The sequence below is a fragment of the Salvelinus alpinus genome, chromosome 36, assembly GCF_045679555.1.
Source record: "Salvelinus alpinus chromosome 36, SLU_Salpinus.1, whole genome shotgun sequence".
Lineage (NCBI taxonomy): Eukaryota > Metazoa > Chordata > Actinopteri > Salmoniformes > Salmonidae > Salvelinus > Salvelinus alpinus.
This window is the reverse complement of record NC_092121.1, coordinates 857,419-873,252: the sequence shown is the minus strand read 5'-3', so window position 1 is coordinate 873,252 and position 15,834 is coordinate 857,419. Positions and strand designations below refer to the sequence as shown.

The 15,834-nt window shown below is 43.4% G+C and overlaps 1 protein-coding gene across 2 annotated transcripts in view; it reads right to left on the bottom strand.

Moving 5' to 3' along the window:
- LOC139565275 (NLR family CARD domain-containing protein 3-like) overlaps positions 1-5,058 on the bottom strand; it is a 41,353-nt gene extending 36,295 nt beyond the window's left edge. For both annotated transcript variants that reach the window (XM_071385473.1, XM_071385474.1), the window contains exon 1: positions 3,988-5,058. The gene's annotated coding sequence lies outside the window, so the exon portion shown is untranslated. The remainder of the gene's footprint in view (positions 1-3,987) is intronic.
- Positions 5,059-15,834: the final 10,776 nt, after the last annotated feature.

Here is a 15,834-nt window from a genome sequence, read left to right as displayed (position 1 = left end):
TGTTGGAGTCCAAAGAGTCCACAAAAATACGAAATAACATCATAAATATTCCCTTACCTTTGATGAACTTTCATCAGAATGCAGTGCCAGGAATCCTAGTTCCACAATAAATCGTTGTTTTGTTTTAGAATGTCCATTTCTTCTGTCGAATTAGCAACTTTGGCTAGCATGGTGGAGCTCAGGTATCCATGAAGATTTTACGCATGGACGAAAAATTCAAAAAGTCATAATAAAAGTCGAATAAACTGGTCAAACTCAGTTGAGAATCCATCTTTAGGATGTTTTTCAGAAATATATCCAATAACGTCCCAGACGGAGCATTTCTTCGTGTCTACCTAACGAATTGCAACCAACCATATGACAAACCCTCGTGCTTAGCCAAGTACTACCAATATGGCTGACCTCTCACTCCAACGAGTCCCATCCGGTCCCAGAAAAGGCTAGAGACTTCATTCCACGTTCTACTGCCTGTTGACATCTAGTGGAAGGCGTATGAAGTGCATACAGATCCATAAATACAAGGCAATTGAATAGGCAATGCCTTTCACAGAGACCCATTTCAGAATTTTCACTTCCTATTTGGTAGTTTGCCTGCCAACTGAGTTCTGTTTTACTCACAGATATAATTCAAACAGTTTTAGAAACTTCAGAGTGTTTTCTATCCAATAGTAATAATAATATGCATAATAATAATAATATGCAATATGCATATGCATGATCTAGGACAGAGTACGAGGCCGTTTAAATTGGGCACAATTTTATCCAGAAGTGAAAATGGCGCCCCCTATTTCCAAGAGGTTAAGTGTTGCAGTCATTTCATTCACTGTAGTAGCTGACATGTATAGTGTTGAGTCATCCGCATACATAGACACACTTGCTTTACTCAAAGCCAGTGGCATGTCGTTAGTAAAGATTGAAAAAGCAAGGGTCCTAAACAGCTACCCTGGGGAATTCCTGATTCTACCTGGATTATGTTTGAGAGGCTTCCATTAAAGAACACCCTCTGTGTTCTGTTAGACAAGTAACTCTTTACACACATTATAGCAGGGGGTGCAAAGCCATAACAGATACGTTTTTCCAGCAGCAGACTATGATCAATAATGTCAAAAGCTGCACTGAAGTCCAACAAGACAGCCCCCACAATAATTGTATCATCAATTTCTCTCAGCCAATCATCAGTCATTTGTGTAAGTGCTGTGCTTGTTGAGTGTCCTTCCCTATATGCGTGTGGATATTCTGTTGTCAATTTGATTACTGTGAAGTAGCATTGTATCTGGTCAAACACAATTTTTTCCCAGAAGTTTACTTAGGGTTGGTAACAGGCTGATTGGTCGGCTATTTGAGGCAGTAAAGGGGGCTTTACTATTCTTAGGTAGCGGAATTACTTTAGCTTCCCTCTAGGCCTGAGGGCACACACTTTCTAGTAAGCTTAAATTGAAGATGTGGCAATATCTTTCGCCATTATCCTAAAAAAAAATCCATCCAGATTGTCAGACCCCGGTGGCATGTCATTCACCTCTTCCACACTGTGCTTCATCAGATGCATCAGATGACCTGGCCTCCACAATCACCAGACCTCAACCCAATTGAGATGGTTTGGGATGAGTTGGACCCGCAGAGTGAAAGAAAAGCACCGAACAAGGGCTCAGAATATGTGGGAACTAATTCAAGACTGTAGGAAAAGCTTTCCAGGTGAAGCTGGTTGAGAGAATGCCAATAGTGTGCAAAGCTGTCATCAAGGCAAAGGGTGGCAACTTTGAAGAATCTAAAATCTAAATTTTGATTTGTTTAACACTTTTTTGGATACTACATGATTCCATATGTGTTATTTCATAGTTTTGATGTATTCACTATTATTCTACAATGTAGAAAATAGTACAAATAAAGAAAAACCCTTAAATGAGTAGGTGTGTCCAAACTTTTGACTGGTACTGTATGTGTAAATGAACTTGATTGAATAAAGGTGATTGTGATTCTACAAAGGTTGAGTCTCTAGAGTCCCATAATGCTCTGGAGAAATAATTAAATGGTTCTCATGGCGATTTAAGTGAGAAAGGCAAACACCCTACGCATCGCACCAATAGTGTTAACCCACATGGTGGGAATTGTAATGTGGCTCACAGTGCCCCTCCGAACAGGAAGTCGACCACTCAGCCCCCTCACACGTCCGGGCCGTGAGTTCTGATGGCCTCACAGCATCCATTCCCCTTCTGACACCAATGTAGCGAACAGCAAGGCAGGGAAGCGATCCTTGCACGTGTGAAATTGCACACACCCTACGCATCGGCGGCTATGGGGTTACTTGGTTGGAATTGTGACGTGGCTCATATAGTGAGGATCACTACACTATAGTGGAACTATGATAAAATTACATTATCATATGAAATGTAGAGGATCACTACACTATGATACAATTACATTATCATATGAAATGTAGAGGATCACAACACTATAGTGGAACTATGATACAATTACATTATCATATGAAATGTTAGATGTAGAACTATAATATCTGAATATTAATATATTGAATTTGACTTGACCACGTCCAGTCAGCTCCATGTTGTTTGATTAAACTGACACCAACCTGTCTCAGTAGAAGTAGACTGTTAGGAGTGTTTCACTTCCATTCACTATACTAACATTACACCATACATTTAATTTATCTACTGTTAGGAGTGTTTTACTTCCATTCACTATACTAACATTACACCATACATTTAATTGATCTACTGTTAGGAATGTTTTACTTCCATTCACTATACTAACATTACACCATACATTTAATTTATCTACACACTTTACAATAATCCCTGGCAGGATTCTCACCTTGTAGTCTGAATTCACAACCAGAACATGTCAAGTCATTGAGATATTTTCTGTTCTGTTCTGTATATTCTTATGGGTGAGGCCTGAGCTGGAACGTGAATCTAACTGAAGCTGGCTATTTTTAGAAAACCAGTATATCAAGCCTGTATCATAGTACACCCCTCAGGCTACATTCAGGTTTCAGCATCAGGCAGGTATAAACATGACGAGTCGTAGGCAACACCCTGGGTTGTATTCATTTGTTTACTCCACAGCCAACAGTTTTAAAATGTTACAGAAACAGTTTACTCTAAACGCTGTACTGTGTGACCTAATTGGTTTATGTTGCCAAGCGTTTTGTTACGGTGGGCACTAATGAATACACACAACCTGTTTTGAGGAAGTGTAAGTTGCTGTTAGTCTCTCCACAATATTTATTGTCTCTTTCACACAACAAACCATCCTGAGTGAAAAGCATTCACAGTAGATTAGAAAGAGAAAATGTTTGTTTGTTGCTTGTTGTGTTTTAAACCTGTTTTGAGAAGACAAGTCTATAGACCTATGATACAGTACACTCTTAGAATAAAGGGTTCCAAACGGGTCCTCTGGCTGTCCCCATAGGAGATTCTTTTGGGTTTCAGGTAGAACCCTTCAGGCTTCAATGTAGAACCCTCTGTGGAAAGGGTTCTTCATGGAACCCAAAAGGGTTCTACCTAGTACCAAAAAGGGTTCTACAAAAGGTTATCCTATGGGGAGAGCCAAAGAACCCTTTTAGATTCTATATAGTGCAGGAGCGATCATCCTGGGAAACACAGATGGGCACAGAACGAATTCATCTAATTTATATCAAATACATTTTAAGGAGAAGAGGACTATTATAACACTGTCCACCAAAAATATCATCAACTATACGAATACACATAACAATATCATCAACTATATGAATACACATAACAATATCATCAACTATATGAATACACATAACAATATCATCAACTATATGAATACACATAACAATATCATCAACTATATGAATATACATGACCATATCATCAACTATATGAATACACATAACAATATCATCAACTATATGAATACACATAACAATATCATCAACTATATTAATACACATAACAATATCATCAACTATATTAATACACATAACAATCGTTGTCTTACCTTGTATCTCTCTCTCAATAGAAACAGTCTGGAATGATCATTCGGTCGTCGAAAGTTACTTTTGTTTGCTCTGCTCAATTTCATATCAGGTTCTTCCTGTTCTCTCTCTGACTCCCTCTCTCTTTACAGCTCTTACAATGTGCCTTGGCATACATTCTACAACTGTCTGGGACTCTATTGGAGGGATGTGACACCATTCTTCCACAAGAAATTCCATCATTTGGTGTTTTGTTGATGGTTGTGTTCTATTGTGTTGAGACCTGGTGACTGAGACATGGCATATTGTGAAACATCAGCAAGTTCAGCAGTCTTCATCACTGAAGCTCCTGACAAACGTGCCCCAACAATCACCAATCGTTAAGCTCTTCCCGAGCAGGGTCGCAGTCTCTCCTGGTAGCAGCTCCTCTCTTTCCAGGAGTAACAGCTCCTCTCTCTCCCCAGGGGTAGCAGCTCCTCTCTCCCCAGGGGTAGCAGCTCCTCTCTCCCCAGGGGTAGCAGCTCCTCTCTCCCCAGGGGTAGCAGCTCCTCTCTCCCCAGGGGTAGCAGCTCCTCTCTCCCCAGGGGTAGCAGCTCCTCTCTCCCCAGGGGTAGCAGCTCCTCTCCCCTAGGATTTGAAGACATTGGGGGCTACTTTTGAACACATACATCTACAGTGTATTGCCAAAAACCACTCAACAACTTCAAACATAGACTCTGACCTGTCTAATGAGCCAAAATGATCTTATCCTATTCTTCTGTTGCTGTCTCTGAGTCTTGTCTGGTGTGTCTCTTTAGTTTTGCAATCCAAAAAGATGAAGGGGATACTGTGGTAGCTTAACTAGTTTTGTGGTGTTGTGGTGACTGCCACACCGGCAGTCATGAGTAATGACCGCAGTCAAAACTTGAAATGTAATTTTGAGAATCAAGTCACAATTTTTTGATAGTACAGTCGTGGCCAAAAGTTTTGAGAATGACACAAATATTACTTTTCACAGTCTGCTGCCTCAGTTTGTATGATGGCAATTTGCATATACTCCAGAATGTTATGAAGAGTGATCAGATGAATTGCAATTAATTGCAAAGTCCCTCTTTGCCATGTGTCAGGACCCGGTGCGAGAAACAGTCACTAATAATCGTCAGAACCCAGAAGATGAGGCAGACACAGCAGTACTAGAGATGGTGGTTTAATTAAAGAACAAAATCTTCAGGCAAAGAAACTAAATCCACAATGTCCAAAAATAAAGCCAAAAGGCACAAAATGGAAATCCTCCAAAATACAAAAGAAACTCCACAAAGTGGTAAAAAACAGCAGGGAAAAACAAACCTCAAAAGACTACTCAAATAATACACAAGAACTAAACCAGAGAACCTCTGGAAAATCCAACAAGAGAAATATCTGAATAAAACAAGGCTTGGGCTGGGGCTGGGTGCTAACTTACAAACACTGAGCAAGGAACTGAGGAACACACAGGGTTTAAATACTAACAAGGGAATGACCTACAGGTGCAAACAATAATTAGAGCAAGAAAAACAAAAGGTACAAAAAAGGTGCAATGTGGACATCTAGTGACCAAAACCCGAACAGTCTTGGCCAAAACCTGACAGAATCCCCCTCCTAGGAACGGCTCCTGACGTTCCTACCAGCCTTCTCAGGGTGGAGGGTCCTGAACTGACGAATGAGGTCAGGGTCCAGTATGTCCTTGGCAGGAACCCAGGAGCGCTCCTCGGGACCGTAGCCTTCCCAGTCCACCAGATACTGCCAGGACCGCTGCACCCGGCGGGAATCCAGTATCCGGTGGACGGTATAAGCCGACTGGCCACCGATGACACGGGGCGGAGGGGGAGGTCTGCCTGCCGGGATAAGGGGAGAAAAAACAACAGGTTTTAATAAAGAAATGTGAAATGTTGGATTGATCTTAAGGGATCTGGGTAAGTGCAGGCGAAAAGTAACGGGATTGACTCTCCTGGCAATCTTAAAGGGACCGATGAACCTCTGGGACAGCTTGCGAGACTCCACCCGTAGTGGTAAATTCTTAGTTGAGAGCCATACTCTCTGGCCGGGGTACAGGGTAGGACTGGGACGGCGACGTCTGTTGGCTTGTCGTTGGTACTGCTGAGAGGAACGCAGAAGATTAAGACGTGCCTTCTTCCACGTAAGCCGACAGCGTCTGATGAACCTCGAGGCTGAAGGCACTCTGACTTCTGCCTCCTGGTCCGGGAACAATAGAGGCGCATAGCCAAACTGACACTCATGCGGGGATATACCAATGGAGGAGGAGCACAAGGTGTTGTGCGCGTACTCGGCCCAAACAATGAATGATGACCATGTGGACGGGTTGTTGGAAACCATGCATCTGAGGGTGGTTTCCAGCTCCTGATTCATCCTCTCAGTTTGACCATTGGACTCCGGATGGTACCCTGAAGATAAACTGGCCGTGGCCCCTATGAGTTGGCAGAAGGCCTTCCAAAACCTTGAGGCGAACTGGGGACCTCTGTCGGAAACCATATCTTGCGGAATCCCAAAGACTCGGAACACATGGTTAATCACCAACTCCGCTGTTTCCATGGCAGAAGGTAATTTGGTCAAGGGAACAAACCTGGCCGCCTTAGAAAACCTGTCGATGATGACTAGGATCGTAGTATTACCATGGGACGGAGGAAGGCCAGTAATAAAGTCCAACGAGATATGGGACCAGGGTCGGTGGGGAATAGATAGAGGGTGAAGGAGTCCTTGAGGGCGGAGGTGAGAAGATTTGCCCTGGCAGCACATGGAACAGGCCTTGACGAAAGTGGCAACGTCTTCTTTTATGGTGGGCCACCAGAACTTACGCTGGATGAACTCCAAGGTGCGACCTACGCCCGGGTGACAGGTGAGGCGAGAGGAGTGCCCCCACAGAAGGACTTGGGACCTTGCTGCCTTGGGAACAAACAACCGATTAGCAGGACCTCCTCCAGGGCCCGGTTCGATGGCTTGAGCTTGTTTCACGGTATCCTCCACTTGCCACGAGATCGGAGCCACGATCTTAGCGGCCGGAAGGACAGTCATGTCAGTATCTTCTCGAATGGCAGGAGAGTAGATTCGTGACAAGGCGTCCGGTTTGAGATTCTTCGACCCGGGTCTATAGGTGAGGATAAACTGAAATCGGCTGAAGAAAAGAGACCATCGAGCTTGTCTGGAGTTCAACCGCTTCGCCTGCTGGATATACTCCAGATTTTTGTGGTCCGTAAGCACTTGAAACGGTTGAGAAGCCCCCTCGAGCCAGTGTCTCCATTCCTTCAATGCCATCTTAACCGCTAGGAGTTCACGATCCCCCACATCGTAATTCCTCTCGGCCGGGGTAAGCCGGTGAGAGAAGAAGGCGCAAGGATGAAGCTTCTTGTCTTCACCCCTCTGAGACAGGACAGCTCCAACCCCAACCTCTGATGCGTCTACCTCCACCACAAAAGGTTCATCCGCCGTTGGTAGTGTCAGGATGGGAGCAGAGAGGATGCGCTGCTTGAGTCCTTGGAAGGCCGTCTCAGCTTCTCTTCCCCACAGAAACCTTGTGTTGCCACCCTTGGTTACAGCTGAGAGAGGGGCTGCCACCGAGCTGAAGTTCTTGATGAACTTGCGGTAAAAGTTGGTGAAGCCCAGGAAACGCTGAACTTCCTTAACGGACTTGGGGGTGGGCCAATCCGCTACCGCCCCTACCTTCTTGGGGTCCATCTGGACTCGACCGGGTTCCACTATAAATCCCAGGGATTGTACTCGAGAGGAATGGAATTCACACGTCTCCGGCTTAACGTACAAATGGCTGTCTAGGAGGCGTTTGAGCACTTGTCTGACATGCTTAGTGTGTTCTTGAAGGGAGCTCGAAAAGATGAGGATGTCATCCAAGTAAACAAACACGAAGATGTTAAGCATATCCCTAAGCACATCGTTTATGAGCGCTTGGAACACAGCCGGAGCGTTGGTCAGGCCGAAGGGCATCACCTAGTATTCGTAGTGACCAGTAGGCGTGTTGAAAGCGGTCTTCCACTCGTCCCCGGGTTTGATCCGCACAAGATGGTATGCGTTCCGCAGGTCAAGCTTAGTGAAGACAACTGCTTCCTGGAGCAGCTCAAAGGCTGTGGCCATAAGGGGTAGCGGGTAGCGGTTACGGACGGTTATGGCATTGAGTCCCCGGTAGTCGATGCGAGGTCGTAATCCACCGTCTTTCTTGGCCACAAAGAAAAACCCTGCTCCCGCCGGCGAGGTAGATGGACGCATGAGGCCTGCTGCCAGAGCGTCCTTGATGTAGGTATCCATAGCAGCTCGTTCGGGGGGAGAAAGGGAAAAGATCCGACCCCTGGGAGGGCAGGTCCCCGGAAACAGGTCGATGGTGCAATCGTAAGGTCTATGGGGTGGTAGTTTGGTGGCCCTCTGTTTGCTAAATACCAGTTTGAGGTCATGGTAACACTCGGGAACTCGGGACAGGTCGATGGATTCTAGAGACTCGGAAGGGGAACTCGGGGAACTCGGGAAGATACAAGTGGCTTGGCACGTAGGACCCCACTGCTTGATAGTGCCCACAGACCAGTCGATGTGAGGGTTATGGCTGTGAAGCCAGGGATAACCAAGGACGAGAGGGAACTCGGAACAGGAGATCAGATGAAAGTTCATCACTTCCTGGTGTTGGGAAACTGAAAGTCGCAAGGGGGTAGTGGCACGAGTAACAAGTCCAGATCCCAAAGGGCTTCTATCCAACGTAGTAACCCTTATGGGGTCATTCAGAGGTTCAGAAGGAACGCCATTCTCTTTCGCCCAGACCCCATCCATGAAGTTACCTGCGGCTCCAGAGTCTACCAAGGCTTGAAGAGAAAACTCGTGGTCGTCCCAGGAAAGGGTAACTGGAATGAGCAGGCGGGAGTTGGATGGATGGGAGGAGGTTATGTTTCCCGTTACAGTCCTCCCAGGCCTGCACGGGAGAGTGCGTTTCCCTGGAGCCCGGGACACGTGGAGCGGAAATGGCCCGGTTTGCCGCAATATAGACAGCATCGCTCCCTCATCCGGCGGTCTCTCTCAGCCTGGGAGATGCGTCCAACCTGCATGGGTTCTGGTGGAGCCAGCGAGGATAAAGGTGGAGACTCGGAGCTGGAACCGATAGGAGCTAGGGTGAGCGGTCTACGGTTGAGTTCTCTCTCTCTCAGACGCTGGTCTATGCGTGAAGCCAACTTGATAAGGGACTCGAGGTTGTCCGGTGGTTCCCGAGTGGCCAGTTCATCTTGGATGGTGTCAGAAAGACCCTTCAAAAAACACACTGTGAGCGCCTCGTCGTTCCAGCCACTTGCTGCTGCCACAGTGCGGAACTGGATGGCATAGTCCGTCACGCTGCGCCGACCTTGGCGGAGAGTCAGAAGCTGTTTGGCTGAGTCAGGGCCGTTGGTAGGACCTTGAAACACTCGCTTGAATTCTTCAGCAAAGGTAGAGTAGCTGGCACAGCAGGGACTTTGGGCATCCCACACAGCAGTAGCCCAGGCTAGGGCCTTTTCCGACAGCAGGGTGATGATATATGCTATCTTGGACCGGTCGGTGGGAAACGACGATGGTTGCAGCTCAAAGGAGAGAGAACATTGGGTGAAAAACCCCTTACAAACACTCGGATCCCCTGAGAACCGTTGGGGAGGCGGCAGACGAGGTTCAGCCAGGGGGTTAACTGCCAGGGGCACTTGAATCGGATGAACTGGAGCAGAAGCGGTTGCCGGGGAAAGTCGATCCGAAATCTGCTTTATGGAAGTCAGCATCTCTGACAGAAGTTGAGAATGTCTAGCCATTAAGGCCTCTTGCTGAACCAGAGCAGCTTCGTGGCGTTGGACAGTCCCCTCGTGGTGGGACAGCATGAAAAAAAAATCCTGGGTACTGGCTGCCTCTGGGTTCATTATAATGGCTCAGTGTTTCTGTCAGGACCCGGTGCGAGAAACAGTCACTAATAATCGTCAGAACCCAGAAGATGAGGCAGACACAGCAGTACTAGAGATGGTGGTTTAATTAAAGAACAAAATCTTCAGGCAAAGAAACTAAATCCACAATGTCCAAAAATAAAGCCAAAAGGCACAAAATGGAAATCCTCCAAAATACAAAAGAAACTCCACAAAGTGGTAAAAAACAGCAGGGAAAAACAAACCTCAAAAGACTACTCAAATAATACACAAGAACTAAACCAGAGAACCTCTGGAAAATCCAACAAGAGAAATATCTGAATAAAACAAGGCTTGGGCTGGGGCTGGGTGCTAACTTACAAACACTGGGCAAGGAACTGAGGAACACACAGGGTTTAAATACTAACAAGGGAATGACCTACAGGTGCAAACAATAATTAGAGCAAGAAAAACAAAAGGTACAAAAAAGGTGCAATGGGGACATCTAGTGACCAAACCCCGAACAGTCTTGGCCAAAACCTGACACCATGCAAATTAACTGAATCCCCCAAAAACATTTCCACTGCATTTCAGCCCTGCCACAAAAGGACCAGCTGACATCATGCCAGTGATACTCTCGTTAACACAGGTGTGAGTGTTGATGAGGACAAGGCTGGAGATCACTCTGTCATGCTGATTGAGTTCGAATAACAGACTGGAAGCTTCAAAAGGAGGGTGGTGCTTGGAATCATTGTTCTTCCTCTGTCAACCATGGTTACCTGCAAGGAAACACGTGCCGTCATCATTGCTTTGCACAAAAAGGTCTTTACAGGCAAGGATATTGCTGCCAGTATGCTGCCAGTTTTTTAATGTAGATGTTCGAAGGGTGCTCATCAGTGGTTTGTATGAGGCTTGTAGTAGACAGTGGTTTGTATGAGGCTTGTAGACAGTGGAGGCCTGGAGTTGCTAAACTTGTTTATGTTAATTAACAGTCATTTACCTTCAGGTCAGGTCTTTTGCATGACAATAACCGGCAGACAAGTAAATCAAGCTCTAGGCCTGTGTCTTGGTCACCTAAATCATCCTCTTCCCTACTGTCGGGTTCACCTAGGGGTCATGAAAAGGGTTGTACCAAAATGTTTGATGTATTAGAATAATTGATTATTCTTATGTTGTATTAATAGAAGGGGAGGGGTTATAAGACCCCTCCCTCCTTACATGAATAGGGTCCTAGACTACAGATTAACAATATATATACATGATGAGGTTTTAATATTGTTCCACAGTTGTTTTCTAATTCTCTCTCTCTGCCTCATTAAAAAGAGGCCCCTCTGAGTAATGTGTGACTGTGAAGAAGGAGCTCTGCAGGGGAGTGGAGGAGATAAGACTAGTCAAACATTACACAAGAAATCAACTTTGGGGAGTGGACTTTTAGATAACATTAAAAGCCATTGTTTATATAGCTTGGTAGGCAGGGTTTTGGTCTCAGGAGTAAAAAGGTACTGACGTAGGTAGTGACATCACCAGGCTAGACTGAGGGTGTAACAAAACAACTTGAGACCTTTTGTTTGATGCAGAACTTACTCAGAAACATGCGTGCTATGTTCCTGTTTGTCAACTTCTGTCTGCAATTGCATTAATAAAGGTTTTTAAATTATTTATTTAAATATATTGTCATAATGCTAATTTCACCAATGAGCCAATGGTGATTGACAAGGAAAGATTCTACACCATGGTGCCAGAGCTCCAAATTAAACAAGGTAAACAGACACTCGTTTAATCTAAGTCTGTAATTAAATGGCATTTACTGGTGTGGTTTCCCTCTAACAAGTAAGTGGCACCTCACTCAATCTAAATGATAGACATACACGTTGAATATGATATAGGCAGATCTTAGTTTGGAGAAAGTACGTAACGGACTATTGGTGAAATGCATGTTGTATGCATGCATAGGATGAATGAAATTAATGATTGATGATTTTAATTTCAATTTTGGGTAATAATGCAGGCGACCATTATTGAAATACTAGTTTTTATTTTGAGAGGTGATTCAGTAATGATCATCTATTTTATTTTGGGTGTGTAATACGGGTGACTATTACCAGTACTAGTTATTTTGGTTTTGAAGAGGTGGTTCATCGTTAATCATCCATTATATATTGGGAGGTAATGCAGATATCATTACTTAATGTTATGATGGTTTTGAAGAGGTGGTTCATCGTTAATCATCCATTATATATTGGGAGGAAATGCAGCGATCATTACTTAATGTTATTTTGGTTTTGAAGAGGTGATTCAGCGTTAATCATCCATTATATATTGGGAGGTAATGCAGCGATCATTACTTAATGTTATGTTGGTTTTGAAGAGATGGTTCAGTGTTAATCATCCATTCTATATTGGGAGGTAATGCAGCGATCATTACTTAATGTTATTTTGGTTTTGAAGAGGTGGTTCGGCGTTAATCATCCATTATTAATTTGAGAGGTAATGCAGCGATCATTACTTAATGTTATTTTGGTTTTGAAGAGGTGGTTCAGTGTTAATCATCCATTATATATTGGGAGGTAATGCAACGATCATTACTTAATGTTATTTTGGTTTTGAAGAGGTGGTTCGGCGTTAATCATCCATTATTAATTTGAGAGGTAATGCAACGATCATTACTTAATGTTATGTTGGTTTTGAAGAGGTGGTTCAGCGTTAATCATCCATTATATATTGGGAGGTAATGCAGCGATCATTACTTAATGTTATGTTGGTTTTGAAGAGGTGGTTCAGTGTTAATCATCCATTATATATTGGGAGGTAATGCAGCGATCATTACTTAATGTTATGTTGGTTTTGAAGAGGTGGTTCAGTGTTAATCATCCATTATATATTGGGAGGTAATGCAGCGATCATTACTTAATGTTATTTTGGTTTTGAAGAGGTGGTTCAGCGTTAATCATCCATTATATATTGGGATCTAATGCAGCGATCATTACTTAATGTTATTTTGGTTTTGAAGAGGTGGTTCAGCGTTAATCATCCATTATATATTGGGAGCTAATGCAGCGATCATTACTTAATGTTATTTTGGTTTTGAAGAGGTGGTTCAGCGTTAATCATCCATTATATATTGGGAGGTAATGCAGAGATCATTACTTAATGTTATGTTGGTTTTGAAGAGGTGGTTCATCGTTAATCATCCATTATATATTGGGAGGTAATGCAGCGATCATTACTTAATGTTATGTTGGTTTTGAAGAGGTGGTTCAGCGTTAATCATCCATTATATATTGGGAGGTAATGCAGCGATCATTACTTAATGTTATGTTGGTTTTGAAGAGGTGGTTCAGTGTTAATCATCCATTATATATTGGGAGGTAATGCAGCGATCATTACTTAATGTTATTTTGGTTTTGAAGAGGTGGTTCAGCGTTAATCATCCATTATATATTGGGAGCTAATGCAGCGATCATTACTTAATGTTATTTTGGTTTTGAAGAGGTGGTTCAGCGTTAATCATCCATTATATATTGGGAGCTAATGCAGCGATCATTACTTAATGTTATTTTGGTTTTGAAGAGGTGGTTCAGCGTTAATCATCCATTATATATTGGGAGGTAATGCAGAGATCATTACTTAATGTTATGATGGTTTTGAAGAGGTGGTTCATCGTTAATCATCCATTATATATTGGGAGGAAATGCAGCGATCATTACTTAATGTTATTTTGGTTTTGAAGAGGTGATTCATCGTTAATCATCCATTATATATTGGGAGGTAATGCAGCGATCATTACTTAATGTTATGTTGGTGTTGAAGAGGTGGTTCAGCGTTAATCATCCATTATATATTGGGAGGTAATGCAGCGATCATTACTTAATGTTATTTTGGTTTTGAAGAGGTGGTTCAGCGTTAATCATCCATTATATATTGGGAGCTAATGCAGCGATCATTACTTAATGTTATTTTGGTTTTGAAGAGGTGGTTCAGCGTTAATCATCCATTATATATTGGGAGGTAATGCAGCGATCATTACTTAATGTTATTTTGGTTTTGAAGAGGTGGTTCAGCGTTAATCATCCATTATATATTGGGAGGTAATGCAGAGATCATTACTTAATGTTATGATGGTTTTGAAGAGGTGGTTCATCGTTAATCATCCATTATATATTGGGAGGAAATGCAGCGATCATTACTTAATGTTATTTTGGTTTTGAAGAGGTGATTCAGCGTTAATCATCCATTATATATTGGGAGGTAATGCAGCGATCATTACTTAATGTTATTTTGGTTTTGAAGAGGTGGTTCAGAAAATGTGATGGGAATGATGGTGCCGGAAGAAAAAGGAGGCACAGTTCTTGGAGGGAGTTTCCCTCGCCACACCAACTCACTCTACAAAAAGGAACAGACTGGAGGATCCAGACATCTGCTCAAGTTGTTTCTACAGGCTCACCACAACCACAGCCTGCAGCTCCCCCACAGTCACATTCGTCACACCTGTGAACCTGGTGCCTGAAGGGTATGTGCTTTTCACCACTCAACATTATGGTGACCCACAACCATGGACTGGAAAATTAGGTGGGTCCGCCAGAGCCCTTCGTGAATGGAACAACACTCAATGCTGGACCTGTGGGCAGTTGGGCATGTGAGTTTTCAGTGTGGGGAAAATGGAAGAGGAAGAGGTTACCACAGGGGAAGAGGAAACTTTGTGTCTGGAAGAGGAATCTCAGCCACAGTACCAATCGGCCGGAGCTGGAAATGCTCCCCTTGGGCTACATATGCCCCATGGACAAGAAGGACAAGTTAATGATGGAGGACAGCCATGGCAGATGGGAAATCAGAACACCAACGGTTTTAATTTCCCTCAGAATCAACAATGAAGGTGCCCGACTCCCCTGCTCCAGTATGAATTCAATGATGGAAGAGAAGAGCCAATGGATACTCTTAATGTTAACCTCTTTGGGCTAGGGGGCAGTATTTTGACGTTCGGATCAAAAGCGTGGCCAAAGTAAACTGCCTGTTACTCAGGCCCAGAAGCTAGGATATGCATGTAATATTATATTGGATAGAAAACACTCTAAAGTTTCTAAAACTTTTAAAATAATGTCTGTGACTTTAACAGAACTGATATGGCAGGCGAAACCCCGAGGACAAACCATCCCAAAAAAGTATAATTTCAGCCTACCACTGTTTCCAATGGCTGTCATGTTTATTATGAGGCGAAATCCTCCCAGATTGCAGTTCCTAGGGCTTCCACTAAATGTCAACAGTCTTTAGAAAGAGTTTCAGGCTGGTTTTTGGAAAAATTAGCTAGAATTTGTAGTTTTTCTAAGTGGCTTGCATTTTGGCTGTAGTGTTTTCATGCGCATGGATGAGAAAGCATTCTTTGTTGTTTATCTCTGGTAAAGACAATAACGATTCTCTGTCTTACATTTTATTGTTTATTTACGTATTAAGGTACCTGAGGTTTGATTATAAACGTTGTTTGACTTGTTTGGAGAAGTCTATTGGTAACGTTTGGGATTCATTTTGTATGCATTTTGAAGGAGGGAAACCGGTGGATTATTGAATGAAGCACGCCAGCTAAACTGAGTTTTTGGGGATATAAAGAAGGACATTATCAAACAAAAGGACCATATGTGATGTAGCTGGGACCTTTTGGAGTGCCAACAGAAGAAGATCTTCAAAGGTAAGGCATTTATTTTATCGCTATTTCTGACTTTCGTGGCGCACCTGCCTGGTTGGAAAATGTTTTTTATGCTTTTGTATGTGGGGCGCTGTCCTCAGATAATCGCATGATGTGCTTTCGCCGTAAAGCCTTTTTGAAATCTGACACAGCAGCTGGATTAACAAGAAGTTAATCTTTATTTTGATGTATGACACTTGTATTTTCATGAATGTTAAATATATTCATTTCTGTCATTTGAATTTGGCGCTCTGCAATTTCACTGGATGTTGTCGATGTGGGTCGCTAGCGGAAAGCCTGCGCCAGAAAAGTTA